Source organism: Pongo abelii, chromosome 18 (genome assembly GCF_028885655.2).
Source record: "Pongo abelii isolate AG06213 chromosome 18, NHGRI_mPonAbe1-v2.0_pri, whole genome shotgun sequence".
Lineage (NCBI taxonomy): Eukaryota > Metazoa > Chordata > Mammalia > Primates > Hominidae > Pongo > Pongo abelii.
In genome coordinates, this window is record NC_072003.2 from 7884074 (window position 1) to 7903458 (window position 19385).

At 40.5% G+C, this 19385-nt stretch overlaps 1 protein-coding gene across 30 annotated transcripts in view; it reads left to right on the top strand.

The window, feature by feature from the left end:
• RBFOX1 (RNA binding fox-1 homolog 1) overlaps nucleotides 1-19385 on the top strand; it is a 2503848-nt gene that overhangs the window by 1364237 nt on the left and 1120226 nt on the right. Inside the window, exon 1 of one of the 30 annotated variants that reach the window (XM_054533121.2) lies at nucleotides 8905-9475. The gene's annotated coding sequence lies outside the window, so the exon portion shown is untranslated. 30 annotated transcript variants of the gene reach the window in all.

Here is a 19385-nt window from a genome sequence, read left to right on the forward strand (position 1 = left end):
TCTTTTCCCTTCTCCTTTTCCATGCTGTGCCTGTTGAGTTATCCCCACATACTGTAAGTGCCAGGTGGGTCGACGTGGGCCAACCAGAGTCTAATGAGTTCCTGCGCCATGCCCATCCCTAATGAAGCCTCTTCAAGTAGGATTTCCAAAGACCCAGGGAAGCTTCCCCTTTGGTGAGTTGCAAAGTCTGGCCACTTTAGAATTTATCTCCTGCACAGGGTTCTGTCTCTTTGCTTTTTTGGTGATCCCTGTGAAGCATGAACCCAACACCTTTGCCTTCCTCTTCATTGGAGACGGTGGTTATTTGTTTGAGTCTTTGAGGGTCCCTTATTTTGTTGGTTTTGCTGTTGGCAGCTGGTACAGGCTTCCTTCCCCCAGCTGTGTTGGCTGTTGTTTTGGGAAACAAGCCTTGCTCTTTTCCGTGCAGACCTCTACCCTGGGCTCTGATGGTCTAGCTGAGGTGAAGCAAACCATAGGTGAGTGCTGACAGGGGATGGCCCCTTCCTGGGCAGAAGGCAGAGATCGATCTCATTTCAGTCATGTTGCCTCTCTATGAAAATACTACATGACCTCAGAAACAGGTGATCTATTGATCCCCAGGCTGTTAAGGGGGCCTCCCTCGTGGGTCCTGCTTAGCTCCTTAATGAGGGACTCACAGCTGTGCTTATGGAGGTCACCTGGAACTAGAGGCAGGTTTTACTGGGAACTCTCAAACTTTGTGAAAATTGGATGTGTCCCAGATTCTTAGCTTTGCTGTTACATCCCTCAAAGGATGCCACTGAGATTACATGTCCAACACAATCAGAGACATTTCAACATGTCAAGGATTTCTTTTGCCCTAGGCATTCATATAAACCAATCATTATCAAACCAGGGCATTTTTGCTCCCCAAAGGATATTGATAATCTTTGGTTGTTGCAGTTGAAGGGATGCTACCAGCATCTAGTGGGAAAAGCCAGGGGTGCTGTGCTGCTGCACATCCAACAAGGCAAAGACCAGCTCCCTGCCCAACAAAGAATTATTGGGTTCAAGCTGGCAATAGCATTGAGGCTGAGAAAGCTGATTTAAGACATATTAAAATGCACCCCTTTTAAATATAAAACACAATTTTGTGATAGTAAAAATTTCCAAAGAATTTTTATCACTTTGCCATTGAAGTGAATTAACTCTTAATAGCTCATTGAATTTATGATTAGCTACTATTTCTCAGTAATCATTGCATAAACTTGAAAATTCTGATGAGAGAAAAATAATGTACAACTTATTTTCCAACATAATAAAATATTTATGAACACTAAATTTAACAATTAATGATGCTGACATAATGTTGCATTTTGGAGAAATATAATTAAGCAATTATTAATTTTATCTTTGTTCCTTGAAATGTTAGCGCCAATAATTTTTTTTCAATTTTTAGATGCCCTTGGACCTCAAAGGCCTTAACACTGCATATGGAGTCAGGTGCATAAAACATCCTTGAATCTATTAATTCTGGACCTCCCCAATCAAAGGTTAAATTCATTTAAAATACTTAAATGATGACATCATAGATCCAAGAGGTCAAATAAAATAAGGATTTAGTCTTTTTTTCTCTCCTTTCTCTTTCCCTCCACCATTTCTCTCTTTTCACTTCTTCATTTCTCCTTCCTCTCCTGTCCGCTCCTTCTTCCCTTTCTCTTCTTTCCTCCCTTTCTCTTTCCCTTCCCTCACCTTTCCTAGCTTCCCCTCCCCTCCCCACCGCTTTTTGAAATGTTAGAGTTCATTTCAACAGAAAGTGAATTGAGCTACAGTTCCAGCTGGTTTTCTAAGCTACAGTTCAATTATTATTATTATTTGCATTTTTTCTTCCCTCCCCTCCTCTTTTCTCCTTTCCTTGAATCTGTTAATTCTGGACCTCGCTCTTCCTCACTCTTCTCTCTCTCCTCTCTTGTCTCTTGCTCGGTGTCTCTGTCTCTCACCCTTCTCTTTGGTTTTCACTCCATTCTCGGGTAAATTCTCCCCATAAGGAAGAGGATGGATAGTATCAGAGCCAGCATTCTCCACTCAGAAAACCAGCTGGAAGATAGAGATCTCATTTCTTGGTTGCTTCAGCAAAAGTCCCAGGAGTAGTTCTAATGGGTCCTAGCATAAATAAGTCACTGTGTTCCGGGGCACATGGCACTGATTGGCCAGCTTGGAACACATGTGCAACTTCAGGACCAGGAACTACCTTTCCCTGAGACACCTGGTCTGAGAGTGAGAAATGGGTGGGTTGCATGCAGAGCAATGGGCCTGCTGATGCCAAACAAGAGGAATGATACCAGCCAATCAACAAATGTCTGCTCCTTACACAACTGCAATGTTAAGTTTTGTGGGAGCATCTCACACTAGCCTTGTGTATGAACAGTGCTTAGTCAATGGAGGAAATAACTAGAACTTTATTAGCTTCCATTTTACATTTTATTGCTTTATTGCAAGTAACTGGGATTGGGGAGAGCATCTTGTTACCTGTTGCCTTTTTAATTGGATTGTATCCATTCTCTGTAACTCTTAGTTCTTTGCTCTCTGGCTGGTTTTGTCAAGGTAACTAGGTATTTTAAATCACAGTGCAATTTCTTGTGGCTCAGAAAACTGAACTGAAGTAGTAACTTTTAATAGGTCAATTACATTATTTTTCAGCAGCCTGCTGCAGCCTAATGAAACTGCAGTTTAATTAGGTTGGTGTGATGCCAAAATAAATGTTTCATGCCCAGCTTGTTTTATTTACTCATTGAAAAGTAGGGGAATCTACAAATAATAGGATTGGAAAATGTTAAAGGCTAATCAGTTTGGCTGCACTTGTTTGTAAAGAAAGACGATTGTATCTTCATTGCTCCAGTTTGGTAGATGAGAAAGCTGAAAAACAAATAAACAATAATAACAGCAACAACAACATTTTAAAAAAAGTAACTCAAAAATGTAGGATTCCTGAGTAGAAGTTTCTTTTAACAAAAATAAAGTCAACTGCAAATACTGAAAGACCATTCAGAAAGAAACATAACTAGGTCAGAGTCTCCTAATGTATTTTGTGTTCCTATTGTATGGTAAGCATTGTCCCTGGTGTAATTACATCTATTTTCTCTGTAAAACAAAGGGAAGTCTTGTAGATGAAGTTTTAGGGCCCATCAAAGGTAGTACTCTGAGTGTGATCAAACCACACTTTTTCATTATCTGGAGCTCAGTGAGTTAGGAACTGGAAGAGCAGAGAACAGCAGAAAAGCTGTGTTTTATTTTCATTATTATTATTATTATTATTATTATTATTATTTTTGAGACGTGGTCTTGCTCTTTCACCCAGGCTAGAGTGCAGTGGCATGATCTCAGGCATAACCTCTGCCTCCTGGGTTCCAGCAATTCTCTTGCCTTAGCCTCCCAAGTTGCTGGGATTACTGCCCTACCCCACCACACCCAGATACTTTTTTGTATTATTAGAAGAGATAGGGTTTTGCCATGTTGACCAGGCTGGTCTCAAACTCCTGACCTCAAATGATCCACCTGCCTTGGCCTCCCAAAGTGCTGAGATTACAGGCTTGAGCCACCACGCCCGGCCTGTGTTTTCTTTTAAAATACAGCACCCCTGAATGACCTCTAGCTACTCCCAGTCCTTCCACCCTCAGCTAGAAGATGTGAATTGCCACCCACCAAGGGAGGACCAGCATGGCACCGATCACTGAAGGATTGGGATTAACTTAGATGGTTTTGCCAGCAGCCTCCAGCCGATGTCTCATTCCGAGCTGTTGTTTCAACAAACAATGAGATGTCTGGTCATGTTCTCTCTTCCTGGGGCAGAGATTGGGGACCTGTGTTGAAAACCAGTGACAACTTCCCTTTGCCTTACTTAAGATAAAGGGGAATCAGCCATAAGGATGCTCAACCAAAACTGCAGGCAAGCGGATTCCCAGGCAGAACCCGGTCAAGGCCTTGTAGGCATCGCTTCTTCTCTGAGACACAGAGAGCTTGGCGTTTCTGTGCACTTTAATAATACACAATGGTTAGCATTTTAATCTCCGGCAGCCTCATGCAAAGAAAAAAATTATTCTAAGGCAGTGCCAGGAATCCTAATGTCCTCCAGGCTATTTTTCCAAAATGATTCCTTAATAGATAACTATCATCTTTCCTATCTTAGAGAAGAGGAAACGTTTATCATCATGTATGTGTGAAATAAGAGGTACATTTGCAGGGCTGCCATGAAGCATTGTCATTACACACATTTATGGTGTGAGGAGGTGCTGTTATAGGCTCAAAAACTTTGAAATCGTCTCTTCTTGCCTTTTACTTCGACTCTATTTTCAATTTTAATTCTAAGGTTGACTTGTATTCTCGGTCCCCTTTGAATAGAACCTTAGATCCCCCATGTCACATTCAAAAGACATGTTTCAAGTGCCATTTTTCATCTTGACATGTTTTGCAAGGTCCTTGCCTCTGTGACTTTGAGATCTGTTTAATTCCCTGCAGTGGGCTGTGTAGGACTCTTCCAGTCTTGTGATAGTGCTGTGTTGCTGGTTAGATCAGTGACATAGACTCTTTCTCTTTAAGAATAATGCAGTAAGCAATGGTGAATGCTTGGAATGATAACTGTAATCATGCACCTGTTCACTGCAGTGCAAAGGGGGCAAAAACAGGTGTACCTTTGCTGGTCATCACAGCAAAACTAATTTAGTTTTTTCTTCTTTCTTTCTCTCCTGCTTTGACAATTTGTGTAGAGGTCTGTGCATTGGAAATTCTGTAAAATAGGTATGCATGAGTATTGTAGAAGTATCATGTAGGAGACATGATACACAATTATTTCTGTATTAATTAAAGTGTGTTCAGGATAAGTCCTGGCCAGATCTCAGTTGCTTACCCATCCTAAGAAGCAGGGTTTTGTATTAACTGCACTATTACCATGTAATTATAGAAGAAAGGGAAAAGGTTTCTTCAATGAGTCTTTAAAATATTTAACATTAAAAAATTGATACTAAAAATTGTATGTTATGTAAAACAGGATGTTTTGAAATATATATATATTGTGGAATGCTTAAATTGGGTTTAAATGGGTTAAATTAATACATGCAATTACTTCCTCGGTGGGGTCCACAGACCAGATGAGCCAGTTGATCCATATGGGTGATACCCACTGATCCATCAAGTGCAGAGTCTGCAAAATATCTCGACCACTGATCTTAGATTTTACAATAGTGATGTTATCCCAGGAGCAGTCTGGGGAGGTTCAAAATCTTGCAGCTCCTAGCTGCATGACTCCTAAACCATAATTTCTAATCTTGTGGCTAATTTGTTAGTCCTGCAAAGGCAGTCTAGTTCCCAGGCATAAAGGGGGCTTGTTTGGGGAAAGGGTTGTTCTCATCTTTGTTTCAAAGTTAAACTATAAACTAGGTTATTTCCAAAGTTAGTTCAGCCTATGCCCATAACTGAACAAGGACAGCTTGGAGGTAAGAAGCAAGATGGAGCCAGTTAGGTCATATCTCTCTTTCACTGTTTCGATTTTCTCAGTTATAATTTTTACACAGGCAGTTTCAACTCCACCTGTAGCTACATCATGGGCTTGAAGAAAAGAATCAGTAATGACCACAATTTTGAGTCACTCCTCTTCTGATAGAAAGGCCAAGAAGTAGCTCTAAGTCTTGGTTGGGGGTCTTTTGGCCAAAGAGAAAAAGGAAAGAGAAAAGAGAACTGAAATAGTGACAATTGAGAGAAGAATGATAGTGTTTTGCATGCATCACCATTTTTTCAGCATTAAATACTCAGAATGGAGTATGGGGAACTTTTATGTTCACATGGCATATTTAAATTCTCCTTGTTTAGAATTTCAAGAGCTACTACTTTTCTTTGATTCAGTTCGATTATCTTTCATGATCCTCAGAAATTGTACTTTTTTCCCCCTTTCAGGCTAAGAAAGTCCTTAGCCAAATGGCCTCAACCATTGGATTTGCCTGTAGGTGTCATTCATTTTTGTTGTTTCTTCCCACCTCCCTGGGGTTTTCAATAGTGCTTCCTTTCAATCAAAAGCTAATTTTCTTTGTGTGTGTAGGTGGTATAGAATTCCATGCTTTTACACAGTAGCAGGCCTGTATTTGATGTACCTGGTTCAGAGACAATTGTCCTTTATAGCTTTCGGGAGTAAATTCAATGAGAGCCCCATGCGACTAGTTTGTAACTCATTTAGTGAGAGTTCTACAGGATTATTTCACAAAGCAGTTCTCAGCTTAAGAAGCTAAATTGGCTTTATGGTGCCTAGCTGGAGGCCTCTTCATCTCTGCATTCAGAGGATATTTACATGCATACTAGGAATCTTTCTAGAAAATGGGAGGAGGGTACGTATCGATGGTCGTACATTTCCTCAACTTTCTCTTAGCTGTCCCTGCAGGGTGTTGGGATGCGTGTTTGAGAATTAGGGAGAATATTTTGTTTCATAATACATGGACAGCTATGTCATATTGGCAAGTGCGTTTGACATGCCAAGAATTGTACATTTCTAAGGAATGACCTGTGGCAAAAGTAGACCACGCATTTGCACATTTAGGTTAGTATAGTGGGTAAGATGAGAGACTTTGGAGTCACACCGCAAGAGTCCCAATGCTGGACTACACTTTGGGAAGTTACACAACCTCTCTGAACTTGGTTTTGGCATTTGCAAGATGTGGACAAGTATAATTGTGAGCTGGGCAGGATAGCCTATGTGTATTAAGTGCTGTGATTATTCTCAGATTTCTTTGTCTAAGAGTTGGCACACTGTATATTATACAATAAATACATTCGTAATTGAAAAACCTGGCCAGGCATGGCTGCTCATGCCTGTAATCCCAGCACTTTGGGAGGCCGAGGAGGGTGGATTACTTGAGGCCAGGAGTTCAAGACCAGCCTGGCCAACATGATGAAACCCCAAGTCTACTAAAAATATATATTTTTTAAGTATTAGCTGGTGTAGTGATGCATACCTGTAGTCCCAGCTACTTGGGAGGCTGAGGCATGAGAATCACTGAGAATCACTTGAACTTGGGAGGCGGAGATTGAAGTGAGCTGAGATTGTACTACTGCACTCCAGGCTGGGTGTCGTAGTGAGACTCTGTCTCACAAAAAAAGGAAAATGAAAAACCTTTGTGTTATACATATTATACAGAGCCCTTTCTAAAAAGAACAGCAGGGCGACCCCTGCCTGAGTTCCTGGTAGAGCTGGGAGAGGAGACCATTTATGCACTGGGAGTGACCCAGTCATTTTTGTCAGACGATAGAAACTGCTTTTCTTCAGTAGCTCTCTGTCTTAATCTTAGCTGTTGTGACACGGGACAACTCTAGTATCTTCTGCTTTTTCTACAGCTTAATTTCTATCTAATTTGTACTACTATATTTAATTGGAAAATTGCCCAGAAAGCAGAGTCTGCATTTGTAAATGAAGAAGGAGATGCATTTTAAATGCACTAACAAACCTCGCTTTTTGAAACAAGATTAACATCTTTTACATGAAGGAACCCTTTTGAAAGAATTTGGGAAAAGACATGAGAAAATGCATTTGCTTTGTGAACTGGAGTTTTATATTTGGAACTGGCTTCACAGAAGACAGAGATGTTAAGTAATATTTGCTAGGTGTCTACTACAGGCTGTATGACTTCCTAAGCATCCTATTATTTAATCATATAGTTGTAAAACTTAACAGTTTCAGACTTTCATGTGTATGAAATTGGAGATTTGGAGACTTTAGACACATTCTCCAGTGTCAGGGTAGGACGATTCAGTCAGCCAGAATTTCACATGTATCTCTCCAACTTCTTTTCTTTCTGTCCCTCCTTTAACGTCTCTGCAATATTTCAGTTTCAGAAAATTGAAAGAATAATAAATACCAGACATTGGGCTTTCTTTTGTGTGGTACCAGGCAGTAAGTTGGACATTGCATACATATTAATTATAAGCTTCCTCCATGATGGATATTATCTGCAGTTATACATTTCTTCTCCTTTCTCTTAGCTATCCACAAAGGGTCTTTGGATGGGTGCTTCATAGTTAGGGAGAATATTTTGTTTCATAATACAGGAACAACAGTGTCATATGGGAGGGTGTATTTTACATGGCAAGAATTGTACAGTCCTAAGAAATGACCAGTGGTAAAATAGACCATGCATTTGTACATTTAGGTTAGGATAGTGAATAAGATGAAAGACTTTGGAGTCAGACTGCATGAGTCCAAATACTGGCTCCACCATGTAATAGCTTTCTTTGCCTTGAAAACATATACATATGGGGAAATGGAAGTTCTGCTGCTAAGTGACGGAATTTGCTATCTGTTTGGTTCTGAAGCTCATAGTCCCCTGAGAAAGGTCATATGTGTGTGTGTGTACCCACCTGTGTATAGATGTGCACAGAGAGCTCCCCTGGTAGATGAAATAGGGGTTATTCTGTAGTAGGCAAATGTTCCCTGGGCATTAAAATACTGGATTCCAGTTCTTTTCATCAAGGCAAGTTGCTGATTAGCTGTTCTTTCTCAGGGATTTTCTGAGTATGTGATTATGCAGAGAGAGTGGAGATCATTGGCTGGGCACGGTGGCTCATGCCTGTAATCCCAGCACTTTGGGAGGCTGAGGCAAGCGGATCACCTGAGGTCAGGAGTTCAAGACCAGCCTGGCCAACGTGGTAAAACCTGTCTCTACTAAAAATACAAAAATTAGCTGGATGTGGTGGCAGGTGCCTGTACTCCCAGCTTCTTGGGATGCTGAGGCAGGAGAATCACTTGAGCCTGGAAGACAGAGGTTGTAGTGGGCCGAGATTGCACCATTGCACTCTAGCCTGGGCAACAGGAGTGAAACTCTGTCTCAAAAAATAAAATAAAAAAGAGAGTGGAGATCACCCTCTTCCATGTACCCATCTCTCTCTGCCCTACTGGATCTCCTGTATTCCCTAAAATGTATTGCTCAATACAGGGTGTAATTTTACCAGGTGGTGTTATAGTCAGTTCAGGCACTAAAAGAAAGGGTTAAAATCATGTGGAATCACAGAGAAAAAAAATGATCTGCCTATCCTTTTTCCTGAGAGTTTCCTGATGCCTCAAGAGGAAATATTCAGTTTGGTGATCGCTTCTTTTTGATGACATTTGCCAGTCTTCCTTGTACTAGAGGGAGAATTGAGCCTCAGGCTGACAATGGGATCCATCTAGAATCGAGGATTGTGGCTTTGCTTTGGTCCTATTTGTTTTTATAGGTTCCTTCTCTTCATGATAGCTTTCCTGGTTTTCAAATTATGCTGGTAATGTGAGTGCCCTGTTCATTTATTTTTCAAAATTTAATGTATGCCAATAAAAAGGTGAATTGTTTGAAAGAAGTAAGATTTTTACTTTTTCTTTATTTTACAGAGGGATGCCATTCAGTAGCACTGGAACAGAGAGGAGGAGTAATTGGAAAGCAGAAAGGCAGGTGGCATCAGCATATGTCAGATTTTAAATGAGGACTACAGAGATGGCAATATTGGGAAGGTGATCTCTGAATGATGGAAATTTAGGAAAGATGTTTAAAGTGCTTGTCTCTCATTGCCTAGCGATTTACTGGCATTGTAGACTCCACTCCACCCCAGTGCTTTTGTTCAATTTGGCGTTTAGGATTAGTCATGCACGTGGAAGATTCCAGCCTCCCTCCTCCTAATGTTACAGCTTGGACTGAATATTTATTAACTACCCAGGGAACATCACACTGTTTGAGGACACTTGAGTTCATCTATATCCACAAAATGTGTCCTCATCATGTTGAAGTGGAGCAGCAATTCATAAGGAATGACAGGAGCTTAGCAAGAATATATAGCAGAAAATCCTTTGTCTAGTGAGAGCGTGAAGTGCCCAGGAAGGTGCCTCCAGCAAATAATGCTGAATGTTGGTGGCTGCTAAATGAAGAAGGAAACATGCAGTTCAGATTTAACAGAACCATCTAGACAGCCATACTTCCCATGACCCTGAGAGGCAGACAAGATCCCACATTTAACCTATCCTTACCAATTTTTTTTTTTCAGTTTCAGTCTTTTCTTTTTTATTATTCTTATTATTATACTTTAAGTTTTAGGGTACATGTGCACAATGTGCAGGTTAGTTACATATGTATGCATGTGCCATGCTGGTGTGCTGCACCCATTAACTCGCCATTTAGCATTAGGTATATCCCCTAATGCTATCCCTCCCCCCTCCCCCCACCCCACAACAGTCCCCAGAGTGTGATGTACCAATGTTATGAGAAAAACAAGAATGCATGTGCGATTATAAATAGTGGCTGACTTTCAATTTTAGGTTGAGATACAGAAGCAGGTGGTGGGGTCTGTGGCAAACTCGGCAATAAATGCCCCAGATGAAGAGGCTGCTGAGCTCTCACAGATTGTTGACATGTAGGAATCAGTGCCTCTGATTTTCCAGGAAAAGTCAAGAACCTAGGTTTTTAATGTAAAAGCTGCTGTTTTTCAATTATGGGCAACTAGTTTATTATTTAAACTGCTTGGGCTAGAACCCTAAATAAGTATGTTCAGGTTGTGTGTTGTACAACTCAAGGGACCCAACACGCTCATCTTTGTACTTTTTTTTTTTTAAAGTTTTTATTGAGGTTCACGTACTATATGTTATGCGTATGCCACAAAATTCACCTATTTAAAGTGTACACTTCAGTGTTTTTTGTTTGTTTGTTTTTGAGATGGAGTCTTGTTCCGTTGCCCAGGCTGGAGTGCAGTGGCACGATTTCAGCTCACTGCAACCTCCGCCTCCCGGGTTCAAGCGATTCTCCTGGCTCAGCCTCTGGAGTAGCTGGGACTACAGGCGTGTGCCACCATACCTGGCTAATTTTTGTGTTTATAGCAGAGACAAGGTTTCACCATGTTGGCCAGGCTGGTCTTGATCTTCTGACCTCGTTATCCACCCGCCTCGGCCTCCCAAAGTGCTGGGATTACAGGCATGAGCCACCGCACCTGGCCTTCTGTGGTTTTTAATATATTCACAGAGCTGGGCAATCATCAACACACCATCAACACATGCTAAATTTAGCATATTTTTATTGCTCCAGAAAGACACCTTGTCCCCATTAGTACTCACACCCTGTACACCCTTACCCCACCCTGTAGCGCTACACAGCCAGCATTCTGCTCTGTCTGTATAGATTTACCTATTCTGGATGTCATATAAATTGAATCACACAATATGTGGCCTTTCACGTGTGGCTTCTTTACTAAGCATAATGTTTTCAAGGGCCATCAATGTTGTACCATGTGTCAATTTAATTCATGTTTTGCAGTCAAATAATATTCCCTTATATAAATATACCACGTTGTGTTTGTCCATTCATTGGTTGTCAAACATTTGGATTGTTTCCACTTTTCAGCTATTAGAAACAATGCTTCTATGAACATCGAAGTACAAGTTTTTCTGTGTACTTATGCTTTTATTTCTTTTGGATATATACCTACAAGTGGAATTTCTGGGTCATATGGACTCTATGTTTAACATTTTGAGGAACTTCCAAACTGTTTTCCAACGTGGGCATACCATTTTACATTCCCATCAGCAATGTGTCTGGCTTCCCTTTTCTCCACATCCTCACCAATACTTGTTATTATTTCTCTTTGACAATAGCCACTTTGATAGGTATGAAGTACAGCTCATTGTGGATTTGACTTGCATTTCCCTAATGATTACTGGCTTTAAGCATCTTTTTAATGTGTTTGTTGGGCATTTGTTTTATCTTCTTTGGACAAACGCCTATTAAAATACTTTGCCAACTTTTAAAATAGGGCTATTTGTCTTTTTATTAAGTTTTATTATTGGAAACTTTTTATTAAGTTTTATGTAAGGGTTTTAATGGAACTTTTTATTTTTAAGTTCTATGTAAGGGTTCTGTATTCTGAATAAAAATTTTAAAATCACATATGTGATTTGAAAATATTCTGTTTCATTCTGTGGATTGCCTTTTTACTTCTTATATGGGATTGTCAGCAGCACAATTAAAAAATGGATACAGTCCAATTTATCTATTTTTTATTGCTTACTCTTTTGGTGTCATATTTTAGAATCTGTTTTTCACCCCAAGGTCACAGAGATTAACTCCTTTTTTTTTTTTTTTCTAGGAGTTGTATAGTATTAGCTCTAACGTTTAGGCCTATGATTCATTTTGAGTTAACTTTTGCATGTGGTGAGATAAGGATTTGCATTTGTATCTTTGCATATGGATATCCAGTTATCCTAGCACCATTCATTGAAAATCCTATTCTTTTCTCACTGAATTGACTAGGTACTTCATACTGACTTTGACCCTAGGGTGCGTCATTGCAGTTGTTTACTTGTAGAATGTAAATATATGAGGGTATATTAATTCTCCTACTAGGAAATAATTAACTGCAAAAGGAGGGGTCCCACTCTTGTGTTCCTGGCATTTTTAGTTTCTGCATCAGCCTCAACTCTGGGATAAGAGATGGGTGACTCTTAATGAGAATGGAACTTCAGAATAAAAAGCTGAGCTGGAAAATAACTTGATTTTCAGTAGGCTTGTTTGTTTGTTGTATATATGTGACTTAGATAATCATTATAAATACAGTTGATTCTACCGAGTCTTTTGAATTGTAAGTCTTAGCTAGGCTCTGAGCAAAGCCCTTCTTCCTTCTTGGATATACATGCATGCACAGCCACACAGAATACACAAATGTACCCTGGTGAATAAGGCATTTACAATTGAGAGCAGCTGATAGTTATATATAGCGATATATCGAGATAGAGAAATAGCTAAAGATGTAAATATACACACCCTTGATACATTCATACACACACACAGCATTAAGTTAGGCAGCCCCTGGTTTCTGCCACTAGCACAGCTTTCTGAATGAATGAGCTCTCAAGAGGGGAACTTATTGGAAAGCTTTCTTATCAACTTGGTAAAGGTTTGATTTTCTTGCCCCCTACAGTGGCTGTTTGTCACCCTGGCTGTAACTAGAATTGCTGTGTTCTGTTCTTTTTCTGGAGAAATTACAGAAGGAGTTGACATCTATGATATAAAGTGAAACCTAGCAAATTTTATAAATTACTAAGGACGATTCTCTAATCTTCATATCTCATCTCCAGCATCCAAGGAGGTGGAGAAGTAGTTGGGTGCATATTCACCCAGACTTTGTTTTGCAGTAATGTGTGCCAGTTTTATACCCTAAAGCCATCTGAGTCCCCTTTTCCTTTCCCTGCCTCCATTGTGCCTCTAGATAAGCGAGATCTTCAATATCCTAGTCTCCTTTAAAACCAGGGACCCAGCCGGGCGCGGTGGCTCACACCGGTAATCCCAGCACTTTAGGAGGCCAAGGTGGGCGGATCACAAGGTCAGGAGTTTGAGACCAGCCTGACCGACATGGTGAAACCCTGTCTCTACTAAAAATACAAAAATTAGCTGGGCATGGTGGCGTGCATCTGTAATCCCAGCTACTCAGGAGGCTGAGGCAGGAGAATCACTTGAACCTGGGAGGCGGAAGATTGCAGTGAGCTGAGATAGCACCATTGCACTCCAGCCTGGGTTGAGAGCAAGACTCCATCTCAAAAAACAAAACAAAACAAAACAAAACCAAAAAACAGGGACCCAATTCTGGCTGCTGAAACATCAGAAAGAAGTCCACAGGGAAGGTGGCCAGGATTTTCTTCCAGTTTAAAAGGAGCAAGCCACATAAGCAGCCACCTTGTTCTGCACTGATGGTTACCTGTGCCTTGCCTTTGGGTGTGGTGTTGACGCTTGGAGCTGCCATGGCCATCTTGGTACCATGAAGTCAGAGTCCTCAGAACAAACATCTACTGGGCTAAAGAGGGTGAAACAGAAAAGTAGAAAGAACTTTGGTCCTTAACACCTGGGAGTTGCTCAGAAAGTCCAGGGCTGCCTTTTATTCTGGAATTCTTATTTAAGACAAAATGAATATCTTTATGGTTATAGTCACTTTGGTCAGGTTTGGTTTTCTGGTACTTGTGGCAGAAGGCATCCTTATAGATGCACCTATACATATACAAATGTATCCACATCCATGTCTTCACACACACATCTGTTTCTATATGCAGAACATGCATTCATAAATATGTAGGGTTTTTTAAATGTGATCAGACACTACATAGTTTCTAACTTGCCTTTTTTTCGTTCCATTATATAATTAAGACATCCTTTCTTGTCAGGATCTAAAATTACTATTTACTCTTTTAAAAGACTGCATGTTATTTTATATTATGTATGGACCTGATTTATTTTACTACTCTCCTGTTAGTAGGTGTTTAGGTAGATGTGAATTGATCGGCCAGTACATACTGAAACTGCAACCAGTGTTATAAAACTAATGTTCTTGTCATGTCCCAGTAATCCTATTAATCAGTCTGTAGAAAATAAAGAGGAGGTCAGACAGATATATACAAAGATGATTATTCCAATATTAAGCATAATGGAGAAACATGAGAAACACTTTAAAAGTTCAATATAAAAGGACTTGTAGTTTATGATCTATACATATGATAAAGAGTATGTGACCATTCAAAATGGCTTTTAAGCATATGTAGTGGCTGGCCGGGCATGGTGGCTCACGTCTGTAATCCCAGTACTTTGGGTGGCTGAGGTAGGCAGATCACGAGGTTGGGAGTTCGAGGCCAGTCTGACCAACATGGTGAAACCCTGTCTCTACTAAAAATACAAAAATTAGCTGGGCGTGGTGGCATGCACCTGTAGTCCCAGCTACTCGGGAGGCTGAGGCAGGAGAATCACTTGAATCCAGGAGGCGGAAGTTGCAGTGAGCTGAGATTGTGCCACTGCACTCCAGCCTGTGCAACAGAGCAAGACTCCATGTCAAAAACAAACAAAACAAACCAAAAAAAACTACTCTGTTTCCCATCCCAGTGTCACCACGTAAGGTGACAATTGACAAGATCTGTCTCATAATGTGAATAATGGTTTTCTCTGGGAGGTGAGAAAATGAATGCTTTTAGATTAAAATAAATACCAGTCAATATGTTCCAAATAATCTGATATGGTCAGTTGGCGTTATCCATGTACTTGTACAAATTTTTCTCTTCTAACCCACATGTCTCTACTGTTCTCATCCAAAGACGTGTTGCAAATCATTATCCAGAACATGGGTATTGATAACTGCAGTGTTCTTGGGGCTTTGCATAACTTCCAATAAAGCAAAACCACATCTCTGAATCCATTTTAAATTTGCAATCAGCCAGGGGTCCTCTAATGTTTGTGTGTGTTGGGGAAATTGTGACCTGGGTCTAGTAATAAGTCTCTTGCTTGGGAGTTAAAGTACTCTGGGAACATACAGCATCTATCTCAGAATACTTTGCTTAAATAAGAATAACAAAGAACCTTCAAAAAATACTAAGTGACACATCTAAAGGGCTTAAACACTAATAAGTGAGAGAATCTAGTGGTTGGGAACTTCAGCTCTCAAGCCAGTAGCAAAACTCCTACATTTCTTACTTGCAAAAAGTTGATTTTCCCCCGTGTAAATCAGGCTAATCTTTATTCCTTTACTAGTGACACTAATACTATTCAGCAGCCATATGGCAGAGTGATTCAGAACTGCTGCTGTGGAGCCGGACTTCCCCACTACTCTGTTTCCCATCCCGGTGCTCACCACCTAGTTACGCCATCTTGAGCAGGTGCATTTAACTTAATGCAATCTTCAGTTCTGTATTTCTGAAAGGCAATTAATGAGAGCACTTAGCTTAGAGAGCTGTGAGCATTAAATGAGCTAACAGTTGTTAGGCAACTAGAACAGCACCCAGCACATAGTAAATGTTCTGTCAGTGGTACAAAGTGTTAACCCACAATCAACAAAGCATTGAACGCAGTCCGTAACTCACAGTAAGGTATGCAACATGTTGTCCTATTGCCATCTTCTTCCCAAAGCCCAGATAACTGCAAAGGGCATCTGGGTGGCATTGCTGGGACTGGAACACGTAGAGGAAGAGGGTTAGGGAAGCATTCGTGAGTTTTTCAAGCTCATTTTTCTCACTTCCCTTAGGGGACCCATCACCCAATTTAGTAGGACACATATTCAGATTATTATTACTTTTTGTCTTCTCAAAGACACATTTTTTCTTGAAATTAATGGTGGTGCTGATGAACACGAAATCCACCAGGCAGAATCCCAGGGCTTTTGTTCTTAGTCCTCCCCTACCTGGTTATCTCTCCTCCCCATTACCCTCCTGCCCAGCATTGAGCTCCAGCTGAGCCACTGTCAGGAGGCTGCTTTGCTAAGCAGCCTGTCACATGTTCCGTTACAATCATGTTTTATTATAGCTTTCAAAAGATGACCTCTCATTCTGCACACTCGTGTTTATAGAGGACTTCTGGCATTCTGAAAGGAACCAGATAGCAGAGTCTCCAAACCCTTTATTTGCTTCAGCTGATAACTGCTCTGGCCAGAGACGAACGCTGTGGTGATTATAAGATGTAATTTACTACAAAAGACAGTTAATATTACTTACAAACCTGCCATCATTTCTGGGGAAATCAGAACTGAAACAGTGGACAGGACACATCTGAATCCACCTAAATATCTTGGCCTGATAGAATTACAAGTTGATAGATTTACCATTTAGGAAACAGCCTCGTTATGAAACATTTGTCCTCACAGACAGACAATATAAGTAACAAGCACGATTATATCCTTTTATGTGGATCAAGGACATAGTCAATGTAAGAAAAAAAGAGAGAAAAAAAATCCCTTTAGAGGAACGTAAATGCTGCCCTTGTGAATTATAACTGGGGAATTAGATCTACGAAAAAGCCTCTAATATGACTAAACAAAGTCCCTCAGGTGATACTCTGAGTCAGAAAAGTGTGAGAAAATATAGCCTCTTAAATGTGATTATAGTCAGAGCTGCAGTTACTCCCTGAGAAAGGACATAGAAGGTAGAGGAATGAAAGAAAAAAACAATGTTTGAAAACTTTTTGTGTCAGACCAGAAATTATAGAGTAGCAACAGCTTAGGGATTTAAGTAACACCTTTAGCCCAATTCTAAAGCTTTTGTGCTTTAAACTGAAGAATAGAAAGGAATTAGATATCCAACTTAGGACTTTTTTTAAGATCATGAAATGGAAGAGTCTTTTTTGCTGAATGACGAATTGAACCAGCATATAATTCCAACTGGGGCTATAATTAGAAAGATATGGCTCTAGTATTTAAGCTTCTTACAGGCTCCCCTCTCTCATGAACCTTCATTAGAGTTTCTTGTCTACTTGATTATATTTAATGGAGATGAAGGTGAGAGTTACAGTGCTTTTGTTGGCGAGACTCCAGGAGAGTCCTAAAATCAATGTTTGTCATTTACCTCTCCTCTTAGAGAAATTTTAAGGGAACTCTACATACAAGAAGCTATACCAGCATAAGGATCCTGGACCATTCTACTCATAGTTTTGCAAGCACCCTATGCTTGGAGTTAGCTCCGGTTAAAGACTATAAAAGGATCACTGTTCCTCCATCCTATCCCCAGTCCAATCCTTGGGACTAGCTCACTCAGGAATTCTCAGAGGTACATATTAAAAAGAACTCATAAGAGGCCAGATCTGTAGGACAGGCTTCATCTCAAGTCATTCTCCCGGGTATATTTGTTGAGGTCAAGAGCAAGGAAGGAGAAAAGATATAGCTGAGTTTAATCAAAGCAAACAGGACCTTGCTCAGCCAACCAGTTCTGCCCCCATGGAATTGAAGATGTTAAAGAGAGGGGTTAGAGCTTGATGTTAAAGAGAGGGGTTAGAGTCACAGTTTGTGCATTTTAAAGCACAGTGACCTTGACTAGTGGTAATGGGGTCAAATCATTAATTCAGACCATTCAGATAAACAACTCTTCTCTCTTGTCAGGTAGGACAGGGGATCGAGGAATGAAGTACCTAGAAGGAGCTTGGTAGGAGAACAAAGGCATCCTATGTCTCTCCTTTCCCTCCATTATTCATTTACTCCGTAAGTTGTTTATTGGTCATTTGTCTGTCTTCTTTGGAGAAATGTTTGTTCAAATCCTTTGCCCATTTTTTAATTTGTAGTTTGTTGTTGCTGCTGTTGAATTTTAGGAGTTCTTTATACATTCTCGGTGTTCATTCCTGATAAGATAGATGATTGGCAAATATTCTCTCCCATTCTGTGGTCTGCCTTTTCACTCTTTTAATAGTGTCTTTAAGTTGCTAAAGTTTTTAATTTTGAAAAAGTCCAATGTATTCTTTTTCCTTTTTGTTGCCTTTGCTTTTTGTCCTGAGCTGTTTATAAGGAAAACAGCAAACTGTCTGAGTATAGGATGGTCTCTCTAGAGCAAGAAGGGAAGGCAGGTGAATCTCATGACTCCAGCTAGAAGGAGAGAGGATCAGTCTGTGCTGAATCCCCAACAGCTGACCTCCAAGATGTCGTGATGTTCTTACAGAAAGGCCACCGGCAGGACAGGGTTGTGTGTGCTGCTGGGAGGCCAGGCGGGGACTCCTGGGAAAGCCTTCTCCTGGCTCCAGTTCCATTTGGCTCATCTCCAAGGTGGCCAGGTACTCACTGATGCATGGACAGCTCATATGTTCATCTGTGAACCATGTCCAGACTCAAGATGCGCTGGAAGTATAATTTTTTTGTTCCACTTGCTGCTTTATCCCTTCTGTGCATTCCTCTTGCTGTCATTTAGCACCTAGAAAAATGTAGAATTCAAGATCAAAAAGACAGCTGGAGCTCATGCCCCACACACCCCCACCATCACATGCAAATGAAATTACTGAGGCCTGGAGTGCTTAAGACTCTTGCCCAAAATCCTGTCACTAATAAAACTAGAGCTGGAGATTGGGAATCCTGACTTGAGCCGGTGCTCTTATCACCCTTCTTCTACTTATCAGTCCACCCAAGGAAAAAGAAGTTTCCCAATTTTGTTTATTTCAGTAAGTATTTACTATCATTGTCTACTCTTCATCCTAGTAGCAAAAAAATAAAATTTGCAAGTGGAAACTAATCATCACCATTGTGGTCTTAGCTGAATTATTCTTTGCATGATCTAAAGGGAGACCACAGAAAGATCTGAATGGCAGCATGCCTTAAGAACAAGATTGACCCAGCTCACTTGTCTCAGGACCAAGTATATGGCAGAACTCAGTGGTCTAAAGGAGAGACTGACCCCAGGGAAAGGCAGCCCACATTGCCAGAGCTTCTGATTTTTTCAAGAGAACATGGCAGTTGGAGTCTTGTATGAAATAGCTTGATGTATACAACTAAAGGATTTAAGGGAATCTGTTTCTTAAAATTTAATACGAAGGCCACCATCTCCTGCACAAAACAAAAATCTTTTTGTGTTATCAAAATGGACTGTTGATTTAAGAACCTTGCTTTTGCCTTAGATCAGAGCCCTCAAACACATTGGAATGATCTGGAGAGCTTTAGAAAACATG